General features: G+C 38.3%; 1 protein-coding gene across 1 annotated transcript in view; it reads left to right on the forward strand.

The window, feature by feature from the left end:
• C11H12orf60 (chromosome 11 C12orf60 homolog) overlaps window positions 1-14033 on the forward strand; it is a 99093-nt gene extending 85060 nt beyond the window's left edge. The window contains exons 3-6 of the transcript XR_003121756.1: window positions 6292-6411; window positions 8722-8814; window positions 11128-13390; window positions 13738-14033. The gene's annotated coding sequence lies outside the window, so the exon portion shown is untranslated. The remainder of the gene's footprint in view (window positions 1-6291; window positions 6412-8721; window positions 8815-11127; window positions 13391-13737) is intronic.
• Window positions 14034-15548: the final 1515 nt, after the last annotated feature.

Genomic DNA, 15548 nt, shown 5'->3' on the forward strand with positions numbered 1-15548 from the left:
CACAAAGGAAAAATGTCCAGATTAACATGAGAGAGAGAACAGCACAGGGAATGCCTTTCCTGATCAAGCTAAGAAGTGAACAGGCTGTGCAATAAGAGACTGTTTCCACATCTGATTTCTCCCTGATGGAAAAAAATGCAGTGAAATGTTGGCTGGGCTGACTGTGGAAATCTATTTCAGCCCCGCCTGCTGGCGTTTGTTTAAGCGGTCCTGTCACCAGAGTTCGTCTGAATCTCAGGGGCCTTGCTCTGACTCCAATTCTTCTAATCTATCAGTCTCTGTGTTTTCTGTTTTCTCATAATCCCATGTTAATTTTTTTCATGCCATTTATGGAATTTTGAAAGACATTTTTATTTTGTTGAGAGGATAAAGGGAGGTTTCATTGGGGTTCTTTGTCTTTTGGTCAGCCATAAACCAGTGGGAAAAAGAATAGAATCAAAAGGAAGAGATAATAAGCTGAAGGGAGCAAGATGTAATTTTTGGTCTTATTCTATTTTGGGATGGCAATAGGAGGGCAGGGGAATGGATATGGGCTGGGGTGAGGGATTAGGAAGGATGAGAATCTGATACGAATGCTTGTTTGTCTTGCTCCTCTACCAGACGGCACATTCTTTGAGCTTAGCCTCTGGCTCTTAGTCATCTTTTATGAAGACACACAACAACTTCTCATTGCTTACAGAATTAAGCTGACATCCTTCTCAAATTCACAAGCATCCTAAATTCTCTGGTGCCATAATGAGAGAGTGGAAAAGAATGTGTGAATGCCAGTCCATTTGTCACTGAATGATCTCCACTGTCTCTCAAATCCTCATTTTCTTCATCTAGTAAAATGTGGGCAATAATGGAAAGTAGCTTACGGAGTTGTGATGAGGATTAAGTGAGATAATTCATGTGAGAGCCTGGCTAGCCCAGTGGTGGCATGTAGTAAACATTCCATGAAAGTAGCTATTATTATTATTATTACAGTGTCTAACTAATTACATGACCCTGAATAAGTCATTTTTTTCCACTGTAACATGTGAGCGATAATTCTTTTGTAAATTGTTGTAAAGATTTAATGAGGAAGTCTTTGTAAAATACCCAGCAGGTGTCTGTGATGTAGTAGGTGCTCATTAATTGTTACTTCCCACTTGTCTTTCCCATTCATTTCTTTCACGATTTCCCTTCATGTAACCCATCCTCTAGCCAAACTGAGCAACTTGTTCCTGCCACACCCTTCAGTGTTTGCTATCACACGTTTGCTCATTTTCTGGTATCCTCTTTTTCTGCCTCCCTGTCTCTGTCTATAGGAACGTTGGGTATCTTTTAAGGCTTAGCTCAAATACCACCTGCTACATGATGTCTTACATAAGCTTCTCAACCAGGTGTTATTTCTCCTTCCTTCAAAAAATCCCTTAGCACATTTTTTTTTTTTTTTTTTTTAATTTGACGGAGTTTTGCTCTGTTGCCCAGGCTGGAGTGCAATGGCGCGATCTTGGCTCACTGCAATCGCTACCTCCCCGGTTCAAGCGATTCTCCTGCCTCAGCCTCCTGAGTAGCTGGGATTACAGACATGCGCCACCACGCCCGACTAATTTTGTGTTTTTAGTAGAGATGGAGTTTCACCATGTTGGTCAGGCTGGTCCTGACCTCACATGATCTGCCCGCCTCGGCCTCTCAAAGTACTGGGATTACAGGCATGAGCCACCATGCCCGGCCTCCCTTAGCACTTTTATTTCTTTACTGGCACATACTTTCTTTTTTGAATTACAGGCATTTCTGTGCCCCATCTTGTGCACACACTCCTCCCAGCTATTCATGGTACAATCACCTGTCTCCTCTTCTTCCTCACCCCCTACTCATTTACCCAAAAGATTCTGACTCATTATCTAGGAAACTGTCATCTCTAGAAAGACTTCTTTCTTGCTGAAAGAAGAGAGAATTCTCTTGCTGAATTGCATTTTCAGTTAGATGCCTCAGTTTTCTCATACTATTCATGATACTTTTTCATTGATCTTACTGGATTTCAATGCAGAATGTTAAGCTCCACGAAGGATGTCAGGGATTGTATCTTTTTCATCTTTGTATTCTCTGTTTCTTACACATCATCTGGCACACAGTAAGTGCTTATTTATGTTTCTTGAACTGAGCTGATCCTACAAACCCAGTGCAGTGTTTAAACACCACAAAAGCTCAATGAAGTTACCCTTAACAACCCACTACAGCAGTCTAAGAACTTTAACTGAAACATCTCTGCCTTTTGTGAAGATAGGAAATTGCTGTAATTTGAAATGCTAAATCATTACATTGTATGTCAAATAAAAGAAAAATGCTATTTCACTATTATTTTTTACCCTTGACTTTTGCAGCAATCAAACTGCTAAATTAAATGATTATCGTTTTTATGAAATAGCAATATTCCTGAGAAGCTTCCAGATAATGTCATAAAATTAAATTATGACAAAATACCTGTAAAAATTCACTCTTTTTAAAGAAAAATCTTAGTGAAACGACTTGAATAGCAATAATTCCTCTGGAAGGGTAAAATAAGAAACACAGTCCCTCACTGTGTGTGGATATAAAGTGTCCCCTTATGTGTTTTTCTTTGCATCTGTATTTTCACATATTGATTAGCAGGAGTGGACGTATACATGCCATATAAAATTGTGTAAAGAAGCTTACCCCGAGTAGAGCACCAAACAAGTTATGAATATTAGAAGTTCAATGAAAATAAAACAAGAATATTTGAAAGACTGCCAAGGGATAGAATTACTTGATTTAATAACTTTTTCATGACAGTAATAGGAATAGCTAATATTTATTAAGTAGTGTTTTATTTCTTTGTTTTCTCCACTTTTTGTTCTGGTCCATCAAAACAAGCCTCTTATCTATGCCAGATTGCTTAAAACAAAGCACAATTTTTAGTTGGAAAAAGAAAAGTATGTATGTATTCTTTATAAGTAATCAACAAAAAGTTAATTTGGGAAAAATAGTATAGCTATCCCAAGACTGCTCTCTGCAAATTTTGCATGTTTGCAGAACATTTACCAAATAGCTGAAAGGAAGAGGATTTTGTATCACTTTTCCTTTTCCGAGAAGTTGTGCTGTATTTGTTGGAACACATTTCAGTACTTTCTTCTGATCCTCAGATGACGATGCCATATGATGGTTCTCACAGGGTCAGCGCGGGAGGTAGAAGATTTCTGGGGATATGTGTTTCCAAGCCAGTGGTTCTCGGGAAGGAGTACGAACTCCGATACAAATACTGGCTCATCTCTATACCACGGACTCTTAAGAACAGCAGCGCTTCAACACTTAGCGTTTTGTTGCCAGAAATAAATCAAATGGACAATGGTGCAAAAATCAAAATGTTCCTGGAACAACTGGAGGTCAGTTTTGACCTTAGCTAATCTGGCAATTTTGTTTGGATTTCTCAGTGCCTACATTTGATCTCTAAATTATGCTTTGTGGCTGGACTCACCCTTTCTAGGGCCAGACACAGTTTATCTGGCTGGGATTTTTCCTGTGTAGGTTTAAAGATAAGTAAAATATCTGACTCACTGCTCATCTTGCCAGCGTGTCTTTCTGTTGCACAAAAAGATAGCAACAGCATAAGCTGCCATGAATAGGTCTGGCAAGGCTGACTGGTAGGAATGGTTTCCATATGGTGTAAGATTAGAATTAATTGCTCAAACACATGGCAGTTAAAGAACCCTAAGGTGTTTCAAGTGTCCTGAAAGAAAAGACCAAGAAAGAAAAAGAAATTAAAACACTTCAGTGATTCTCTAAATTTATATAGGCCATAGCATATTATTTTAAACTATCTAGGGCCTAAAAGATGTTTTAAGGCAAAAAATTATTACTAACAGCATGCACGGATATTTAAAAAATAAAATACATGCATAAAAGAAGGCAATTTCTATTACTTATATAGGCATCTTTGAAGAGGACCAGGAATAAAACGTATGCAAACAACTGAGCAAATCTATAATAAAAATTCACACATGCACGTGACTATAAAATATAGTTTAAAGTATTACCTTGATATAAGTAATATAATTTATTTTTATAAAGTTCTTATGGGAAAATGGAGGCTTAGAGGTGTCAACTGATTTTGTCCAGAGGGACACTAGAGGCTTTCATGCCTTGGACTTTACTTGACTTAGACTAGTTCTCTGTGTGCATATTTTTATGTGTTTGTGTATATATTGTTTATATTAGATTATAGATATCTAAAGAGTGAAGATTATGTTCAACTCATAATTGTATTCCAATATAACACATGCTACATTGCCTGGCAAATAGTAAGCACTTAATAATTACTTGCTAAACTGAATTTATAAAAACAAGTTAACGTATCCATGATGGGAATTTCTGAGCGTAATCATAATATTTCATTCATTTGCTCTATTCTACAAACACAAACTGTCTATTGTATGCCAAACACTGTTAGAGTTGATATCTTTCCTCAAGAAAATTACCCTTGATAGAGGGATAAAAAGTCTTATAAACAAATAATTATAAGTACATGGGAAAATCTTTCATCAATGATGTAAAAAGTATTTTACTGCAGAAAGTAGTCCTAATATAGTGGCAATTCTAATTCATGTAAATGGGCCAAACTCACCATTTAGGTGGGGAGGTCTAATATGAGGTCTCTAAGAGAAACATTTAAGATACAAGATACAGCAAGGTTTGAAATAAATTTCTTTTATTATACTATTCTTGGCCTATTTTGATAGAAAAATTATGCTAGCCTTATAATATCAGTTGCAGAGACTTTCTTCTGTTTTCTATTCTCTGGTACAGTTTATATAAAAGGGAAATCTTTAAATTTAAAAAATATATTAAATATTGTTTCTTTTATGACTTAGTTTGTGTTTATAACTTGCTAAATGCATGGGTTTTAAAATATTTTGATATTGATTCCTAGAATTATTGCATATTAGTTAGAGAATGTGATGATTATTAAGTTTATTCTTTGATATTTTTCAAGGCTTTTTATGGCCTAATACATGGTCAATTTTTATAAAGTTTTCATATTTGCATAAAGGTTTATTCTTTAATTATTGGATGCAAAACTGTATAAATGCTTATTTCGGCAAGCTTATTAATTAATTGTATTACTCAAAACTTCCTTGGTTTGTTAAATTATTCTGTGTGCTTGATTAGCTCATTAATGATTAAAATCTGTAGTTCTAATTATAGATTTTTCAAATCTTGCAATTTTTCCAATGTTGCTTTATATATTTTGAGGATATATTTTTAGGTACTACATATAAATTGAGAATTTTTATGGACTCCCAGTTAATTTTTCCTTCAGTTGTCATTCAATGTGTCTCTTCTCTATAACAGTGCTTTCTCCCTTAAAGTTTATAGTAACTTATATTAATTAAATTTCACTTTAACAATTTTCTTTAGCTAAGTATTTGGTTGCTGTTATTTTCTAACGCTTTTGTTTATATTTTTATAAATCCTTATATCTTATTTAACTGTCTTGTTAATGCTTATCAATAGAATTTTAAAATCAAGGTAATTTACATTTATTGTTATTATAATATTTTGGTTTATTTCTAAGATATTATTTTGTGCTTTTATTTGCTAAGCCTTTAATGCGTATTTTTTAAAAAAGTAATTTCATACTTCTATTGGTTTATGTGAGACTTCTTTATTTAATTGTATCCCTTTATTAATTTGTAAATTTTACATATAATATCTACATTTTTTTTTATTATACCTTAAGTTCTAGGGTACATGTGCACAACGTGCAGGTTTGTTACATATGTATACATGTGCCATGTTGGTGTGCTGCACCCATTAACTCGTCATTTACATTAGGTATATCTCCTAATGCTATCCCTTCCCCGCCCCCACAATAGGACCCGGTGTGTGATGCTTCCCTTCCTGTGTCCAAGTGATCTCATTGTTCAATTCCCACCTATGAGTGAGAAGATGCGGTATTTGGTTTTCTGTTCTTGTGATAGTTTGGTGAGAATGATGGTTTCCAGCTGCATCCATGTCCCCACAAAGGACACGAACTCATCCTTTTTTATGGCTGCATCGTATTCCATGGTGTATATGTGCTACGTTTTCTTAATCCAATCTGTCACTGATGGACATTTGGGTTGATTCCAAGTCTTTGCTATTGTGAATAGTGCTGCAATAAACATACGTGTGCATGTGTCTTTATAGCAGCATGACTTATAATCCTTTGGGTATATCCCCAGTAATGGGATGGCTGGGTCAAATGGTATTTCTAGTTCTAGATCCTTGAGGAATCGCTAAATTTTTATTTCTTTGTTTGTTTTGGAGACAAAGTTTTGCTCAGCTGTCTAGGCTGGAGTACAATGATGTGATCATAGCTCACTGCAGCTTTGCACTCCTCGCCTCAAGGGATCCTCCCCTCAGCCTCCTGAGTATCTGGGATCACAGGTGAATGTCACCACACCCAGCTTATCAATTTTTAAGAGAGTTTCTTTGAATTATTAACATCTATATTTTCTTAACACAATAAAAAATTAATCAATATTTCTATATACCCCTTGAGCAATACAAGAAAGTTTAAATGTTTTAATGACAATTAAAGCACTGCTGTAATTACTCACTATTATCCTTAATACTTTATACAGTCATCATGTGCTTTGATTTACATGCATGCTTACAATCTCTTTGCATTCAATTTTTTCTATCATTGTACAATTTTCTGAAGTAAAGCTTCTATCAACAGGGGTTTGTGAGTGGTAAGCAATCACGATAATTGTCTAAAAATAGACTTATTTTGTCTTTCCTCTGAAATGATAGTTTAGTTAGAAATACAATTTTAGTTTGAAACTTGGTTTCCCTCATACTTTGAAGTGTCTTTTTCACGATTTTCTGGTTTCTTCTAATGCTGTTTCAAAAAGCTGAAGTCAGCTTGATAGAGGAGACAAACACTAAAGTAGTAAAATAAGTAAATAATTTTATATGAGGTAGTGGCAGATGCTAAAACAGAAGCATCAGAGGAATTCCTCTGAGGGTCTGCACCGATTCCACATAATCTTCAGTTCACTTATTATTAGGATGTTTGTCTGGATTAGCTTACCCTACCCACCCCCAGTAGATGTTCATCTATGTGCTGTACTGTGTTAATGAACAAGATGGGTAGATCACTACCCTGGTGGGACACACAGTTTTGTGGCATGAGATCATCATAAAAATGTGCAATTATGAAATTTGATAAAGTTAATGAAGGAAAAGTATAGAGAGTTAGGAAAGTACATGACAGAGGATCCAGACTTAGTTTAGGGGGTTAGAAAAAAAACTCTTAAAAAGCATGTTTGATTTGCAATTTGAAGAATAAATGAGAGTTGAATGGATAAAGGGGGAAGTAAGACCAGAAAGAGAGAGTCTTACAGGCTGAAGGAACAGTAATTATGTAAGCTGTAAGGTGGAACAAGGCTCAAAGTATTAAAAGACACATGATGAGGCAGGGGATTTAGGCAGGTCCATGTAAAAATGCAAAAGAACTGATTTTTTAAACAGATCTTTAAGTGATTGGAAATGATTCAGAACTTTAAGAAGGACAAGAGAGACATAAACAGATGGTGTTTTTTATAAATGAATCTGGAAGCACTGCGGAGAATAGATTAGAGAGTGGTAAGAGTTAATGTAGGGAGATCAGCTAGGGGTCGGGAATTGCAGCAGCTTAGGTAAGAAGTGATCATGACTTACACCAAGATGAAGTGTAAGAGGAAGAAAGAAGAAGAGGGATATGGAAATTTTCTAGAAGGTGGTGGTGAACCAGCGAATGCAGGGGTAAAGGTCTGGTGTCAAGCATGGGTACTTTGTTCTGGATTGCACAACTGATGCTAATCTAGAGCAGTTCACAGTTTGCAGGGAGACAGATAAGCCAGTATAGAGTTGAGATGTTTCTGTGATAGCTAGATAGAAAGAAAAAGTAAGCAGTAGGAGTTCCGTGTTTAATCTTAGTTGAAAATACAAATTTGAGAGTCGTCATCCCATGCAAATAAAACACTTCGATTTATTTTTTTCAAAATTAATGGCAATACCCTTTTCCCCAAATGGGTCCCACCTATCTTCCACCATAGAACCAACCGTTTGGTATTCAGGGATAGATGAAAGAAATGAGCCTTTAGGAGGAAATGACCATGATTTCCCTTTGCTTATTCTTTTTTGACTCTTTCACGAGTAACGGTAATAAGACCAAACAATGTATTGCACAATATCAGTAAAATTGAGTGATATATATAGAGTTTAAACCACATAAGTCCATTGGGTTGATTTGCACAGAGTAGGCGATCAATACATATTTGTTGTTTGACCAAGACACACTAAAAGTATTGCTAAATCACTTCCTTAATGTTGGCTTATAATTGGGTTTGTTGTCAGAAACATGACTGTAGCCATAAATACTTTTGTACTCCTCTTTAAGCAGACAACAGAAAATCCTTCTCACCCTGGAGGCTGACTTTGGCTACACAGGCGGTTCAGTGACCCGGCATAACCTCAGATCCACAGCTTCAGGCTGTCACTGTGCCTTTGGTGGGCCATGGGTCTTCTCAGCTAATATAATTTGGCAAACACGAAGCATTTTATGAGAGAGGCAATGTGGAAAGAACTCTGTAATTTTGCAAAAAATGTTGCCAATGTTTTTAAACACTCAACTTCCCAAATACTCTGCTTCGGGCAAATTAATTTACAAATATCTTGTATTTTCCATGTCTTTTTCCATTCTTTCTTTAGGGACCAAGGATTCAACATGAACTCTAGTCCTAATAGTCTCAAGGGATCAGGCTGAGTCCTCTGGAGGGACCAGAAACAGATACAATGTAAGAGGTAAGTGAAAATTGTTATCAAGGAAGGGGACCAAGGAATAGAACCAGGGAAACTATATTATATGTTGGATCTTAGAGTGTGAGACTGTAGATGGGAAATGGGGCAGGAAGTCGAGAGCTGAGATCAGCAATAGGCCTCTAGGCCTAGTGCAAGGTTTTAAGAAAATGGAAAAAAGTCCGAAAGGTAGCTCCAAATAAACAAGAGTGTCAGGAGTTTCTTCCAGTGGGGCTGGGTAGCTGTGGGGGATGCGATTAAAAGCTCAGGATCATTTCAGACACCCGGGTCCTTTGCATTACACCACTCCATTCTTTTGGAATGCCTTTTCCCGCCTTTGCCTGCCAGTATCAATTCTGTTTTCTGTGGACATGTGACCACTGATACAGCATTTAATTAGCCTGAGAAATATTTGGGTAAAAATCTATTTTCTAACAAAATGCCAAGTCATTATAGCATGTTTGTTTTAGGAGGCAAATTTTGCAAACTTTTATGCGTCTTAAGCATTTTGCCCCCTCCTCTCAGAAAGTTTAAAGAATCTTTCTCTTCTTTTGCTTTTGAAAAATTTCTAATGGATTTTCAGGGAACAGTTACCTGAGGTGTTTTACTCCTATTTTTAAATGCAATGCATCACATGTTTATTGGCTGTGAACCTGCTTGAAGTTAGGAACCGTGTTTTATTTGCATTGCTTTATATACTTGGTTAGGCTAATAAAATGAGAATATCTATTATTTATTAAATGCCTAATTACTTTACCTATACTATTTCTAGTATTCACAGAAACCTTTCCAGGTATGGGTGTTACCTCCATTTTAGGCTTGGAAAGGCTAACCTGCTCAGAGGTAGAACCAATACATGCTGGGGTGATGATCAGAACTCAGATCTGAGCTCTCTTCATGACTCCACATTGCCTTAAATATTTGTTGATTTGATTAGTCTAAATTGTTGGTTACATAGTTTATGTCCTTTACCTCCTAGGGCTTCTGTGATCATCCCCAGAGCCACACTAGCTAGGAGCCGGTAAGAGGAGAGGAAAGAGATACAGAGAGAGAGGGAGATATTGAAACCACATTTTGTGCCTTGTTACTTCACAAGGGAAAAAAGCTTTAGTTTCTCTCTTTACTTTTGTTTTTATCTGTCTTCTCTTTTGCCTTTTTAATTATTGGTCCTGTTCCTTATTCATTTCTTATTTATTATTGTATTCTTATTCATTATTAAAACATTCATTTATAAAAAACTTTTATTTTCTCATATTGTTTACTTATATGAGTAAATGCCTTGTTTTAACCTAAGCTTACAATTCCCAAAGGTTCTTTAGTTAACTAGCTAAATTCCAAAACGTTAATTGGCCCATAGGGGGCTAATTTGTATGGTCTTCCTAGGGAAACACACGTACACACACACACACACACGTACACACACACACACACTTTCTTAGGGGAGAAAACCAATAGATTATGACAAATTCATTCATGAAGGTAAGTAAACTAAGTTTTGAAACTGAAAAGATAAACTCTGTGGAGTCTCTTGAATTGCTCAGTTCTGGTCCTGAGGCTCAAGTTCCCACTTGCTGTCCTCCAGCTCTGTGCTCAAAGACCTTCTTCATGCCCCAGACAGCTCTGTGCTTTCTGGCTGGTCACTGTCACGTGTTCACACATTTTCAGATCAGCATGAACAGGGTGGCAGAAAGAAGCTATGGGGAACTAGTGTTTGGATGTACCCCAGAGATATTTAAACTATATATTGAGTTCCCAATATGTGTTATATGCTTTTTTTAAATAGACAAATATAGAAATTACTGGTAGTAATAAGATGTGATTAATTCTGTATTAGTCAGGTGTATCACCATGTGTTAGGGGAGCCCAGGAGCATGGAGAGTTTCCAGAGAGACCCATTTGATGACTGATGAGAGGCTGCCAGCGAGGGAAGGTGGGGAGTGTATTCTAGGTAGAATGAACAGCACAGACCAGAAACAGAAAAAACACAGAAAGCTTGAGACGTATGTGACTTCTGAGCACTTTGGGATATTCCTCAAGTGTAATAACTGAGGCTTGCTCTGTGCCAAGTCACCTTCTAAGTGCTTAACTTGTATTGTTTATTTAAATCTTCACAATAAGCCTATAAGGTTAGTTCTGTTACTATTCGCACTTTACACTGCAGAAACTGGAGCACAGAGAAATGAGACTTGTGAAGGTTCACATGGTTGGTAAATACTCAGGTTCTCTATCCCAGAGCCTTTGGGCCTAACTGCCACATTATGCTCTTCCAAGTGTTTGCTGAAGAACAATAAATATTTATTGATGTATTTCTTCTTGCAGGCCATTTGTGTCCTTCACTAATCAGAAACTTTTGTATTTTAATGACACTTCACAAAATCCCCTGAGGAGAAAAGAAAGAGGCAGGCCCACCAAAAAAAGGAAAATCCTAAAGGTGAAAAGACAAGGGCTGAAAACAAACTCAACCCTGAATTGAGTTATACCCTATTGGTGATATGGAAGTGCTGGGTAGAGGAGGGCGTGGTCCCTCCTTAGGGCTCCACGCCCACAGACCTAGGTGAGGACAGGCATTTCCTGCCCAACTGTTGCATTTCCCAAGATCACCCTGGCCTGCCATGCCCCCATCCTGTGCCTATAAAAAATGCCCAAGACCCTAGCAGGCAGACCAGAGGCAGCTGGACGTCAAGAGGAATGCACTGACTGGCACTGGCACACCTGCAGGTCACCAACTGGCAGAAGCAGAATGATACAAATTTGGCTCCCAGGGTTGGAGGAGAGTCCAGGCCACTGATCAGCCTGACTCCAGGGGAAAACCACCTCCCTTCTGGCTCCCCCATCTTCTGAGAGCTACTCCCATTCAGTAAAACCTTGCACTCGTTCTCCAAGCCTAAGTGTGATCTGATTCTTGTGGTACACCAAGGCAAGAACCCAAGATGCAGAAAGCCCTCTGTCTGCGAGAAGGTAGAGGGTCTAATTGAGCTAACGCAAGCTGACTACGGATGGCTGAACTAAAAGAGTACCCTGTAACACACACCCACTGGGGCTTCAGGAGCTGTAAACATTCACTCCTAGACACTGCCATGGGGCCGGACCCCCACAACCTGCCCGTCTTCACGCTCCCCTAGTGGTTTGAGCAGCGGGACAATGAAGAAGCGAGCCACACCTCCATCGCACGCCCTGCGAGGCGGACAAGGGAACTTTTCCTGTTTGGAAGGGACAGGAAGTGTTGCAGGCCGCCATGTTTAATTAGAAAGGCGGGGAGTGCCAAAACACAAGGAGATTCAGACTGAAAATGTGCCTTATTTGCTGGGATGATTGTGCCAAGTTTTATTATAGGAAGCCAAAAGATCCTATCAGGGTAGTTATCAGGTCATTAATTTTGTGTCACATACAACCTGTATTGTTGCCTTTAAGAACTTCCTGTATTCTCAGCTTCAAATATTTCAGAAAGGGGTCAGGTGTAGTACAGAGATCTGGGGCAATCATTGCATGTTGGAGTCCCGGATTCCAAGGGCTTTTGGGAACAGATTTGTGAGAAAAGTGAAAAGGAAGCAAGCAGGAGGATGTTTATTTTTAATAAAGAGACCCTGCCCTAACTTCCTGAACTAAAACCAGTCTAGACTTGTTTTTTTCCATTTTACACAATGTCCGTAACAACAGAATAAATTTATTAAAACCAAACAAACTGGGGGTTGAGTTTTGGCACAGAAAGTCAGACAGAAATAGAATCAGCTGCTCTTGAGTTGGGGCGAGTGACGGATTTACAAACCAGCAGTAGATTAAGGCTGCATTGGCCTTAACTGAACTGAAGTTATTTTCATTATGAGGAGACAATAGAAAGGCAAAATGTCTGGCCTGGTGCCTGGGACATGAACTAGTTAGTCCATCAGTTCTGAACTCCTTTTCCTTCAGTTTTCAGAACTCAGGAGATTAGAGATAGGAAGGACCCTTATGGCATTTTCTCCATCACTTTGTGTGGAGAAAACTGAGTCTCAGAGAAGTTAGATGTTTTCACCTTCCTGTTCACAGCCATAGATTAAAGCAATGTATCACTAAATTACCTGACAGCCCTGACAAATGGGGACATTTAGTTTTGGCTCCTGTGTGTTGGGAACATAAATGTGGCAACAATTCAATTTGCACACAGTTGAGCATAGATTCACAATCATCTTTTTTTTTTTTTTTTTTTTTGAGACGTCATCTCTGTCACCCAGGCTGGAGTGCAATGGCACGATCTTGGCTTACTGCAACCTCTGCCTCCTGGGTTCAAGTGATTCTCCTGCCTCAGCCTCCCAAATCGCTGGGACTACAGGTGCCTGCCACCACACCTGGCTAATTTTTGTACTTTTAGTAGAGACAGGGTTTCACCACATTGGCCAGGCTGGTCTCGAACTCCTGACTTTGTGATCCCCCTGCCTCGGCCTCCTAAAGTGCTGGGATTACAGGCCATGAGCCATGGTGCCCGGCCCACAGTCAACTCTTTAGTAATTGGTAGACTCTGTATTTGGAGATGATCCAGCTTCTTCCCTCTCCTCAGCCATTTTAGGGTGCCTTCAGCAGTGCTTCAGCATTTAGATGCAGGTAGGTGTTTTTTTTTTTTTTTTTTTTTTTGTTTGTTTGTTTGTTTGTTTTGAGATGGAGTCTCGCTCTGTCATCCAGGCTGGAGTGCAGTGGTGCCATCTCGGCTCACTGCAAGCTCCGCCTCCTGGGTTCACGCCATTCTCTTGCCTCAGCCTCCTGAGTAGCTGGGACTACAGGTGCCCACCACCAAGCCCGGCTTTTTTTTTTTTTTTTTTTTTTGGTATTTTTAGTAGAAACAGGGTTTCACTGTGTTAGCTAGGATGCTCTCGATCTCCTGACCTCGTGATCTGCCCACCTCGGCCTCCCAAAGTGCTAGGATTACAGGCGTGAGCCACCGCGCCCAGCTGGTAGGTGTGTATTTAATCGGCGTTTAAGGAATGTCTGAGTCCAAGCCAAAGTCAACGTGTATTTTTACATTTCAGAATGCTTTCCATTCCTCATCTCGCTTAATCCCTACAGTATACTTTTAAGGAGACAAAAAATTAATTTGAGCTGGATGTGGTGGCAAGTGCCTGTTGTCCCAGCTACTCAGGAGGTTGAAGCAGGAGGATTGCTTGAGCCCAGGAGTTCAAGGTTACAGCTATGATCATACCACTGAACGCCACCTTGGGTGACAGAGTGAGACCCTATCTTGTGACAAAAATTGTTAAAAAAAAAAAAAAAGAAAAAAAGAAAAGAAAATTAATTTGAACTCTATTTCACCTGTGGAGAAAACGCGATATGGTGATATTCCCAAAATGGCATAGTGAGTTTCACAGGGAAGTCAGGATTAGAACCCAAATATCCCTCCTCTAATTTTCTTTAGAGTGGGCCATGATCTCCCACCAACCCCCTCCATTAATAGGAATTAGAGAAGTTGTAACAGTAAATGAATCCCGAAATGTACAATGGAAAGTTGCACAGTAAATGAATACTGAAATGTAGTGAAGTTGTACAGTAAATGAATACTAAATACTATGTTCATTTTCACAAAAGGTGCTTCTAGTTAATTTACTTCAACACGTTGGGCTAATTTTGGAGCTGTACAACGTTTGGAACCAGAACAGTCACTTCATTTCTAAGACTCATTGTTTTAAAATTTAACTCTTCATGCCTAAAGAGACAAATTCTTTCACGGGCCTCTTCATGATGAATGATACTCCTTCCTTGACTCTTCCAATGCACAATCATTTTCCAATGGCAGACTGCGAAAGACTAGACGTTTCAATTAAACCAAACACTAACAGTCCTTTCAGTGCTGAGCACCGTAATTGGTGAAGACAACGGCTGCTTAGAAAAGTGACTTTATCCTTAGGAGATTTCTCCATTCCCTTGAAATTTCCTCCCTTTCATACAACTGCGACCACTTTGTTCAGATCTTAGAGGCTCAATCTCTCTATAGTAAAAATAAAATAAAATAAAACCTACTATCTCAAAGGATGTTTTAGTATCTTTATTTAAGGGGTGTGTCTTTTACAGAACCATAGAAATTTATAGAGGAGGATGAGAAGTTAATATTAGCTCTATGAACAAAATAGCCTTTGCTGTGGTTTGGGTTCTATTCTGTTTTTGATGACTAAGAATCATAACTAATAATGGCTCTTCCAAATACATTTCTTTTAAGAGCCTGCTTGATGGTTATCACAGCTTTCCTCATTCATTCGTTAGTTATCAAGTTACAGAGTCCTTTTAAGTTCTTTCCTAAAATTTCCATCTCTGCTTAGAATTTGATAACATTGAACTTAAAATCAGACATTTTGAGAGGCATGTAGAAATTGTGCTTTGTGACTGAGCTTTCCAGAAACAGCTAAGTTAAGATACAAAGTTGTAATTAGAATCACACAGACAGAAATGGTGAATCTTCTTGAGGAAACCCTGAGGAACCTGAATATTTTCAACTTAGAAAATTGAAAAATGAGAAAGTGGAGAACTAGAGGGTCATAAGACAGTTCTCAAACTATAAATAGCCTTTAGTAAATTGCCATTTTAACACTGTCTGGCTTGCATAATTATCTCCAGCCTTAACTATATTGGCTACCATTCTTTCCTAAACATCAGCTGGCTTCAACAGAGCAGTGATTCTCTGACTGATCAGCACTCACCTTACAAGTCAACATCATATTATCGCCCACCACCATTCTTGTATTTCACAATCATGTAAATATCCTACCACAAACCACCCT

The sequence above is a fragment of the Theropithecus gelada genome, chromosome 11, assembly GCF_003255815.1.
Source record: "Theropithecus gelada isolate Dixy chromosome 11, Tgel_1.0, whole genome shotgun sequence".
Classification (NCBI taxonomy): Eukaryota; Metazoa; Chordata; class Mammalia; order Primates; family Cercopithecidae; genus Theropithecus; species Theropithecus gelada.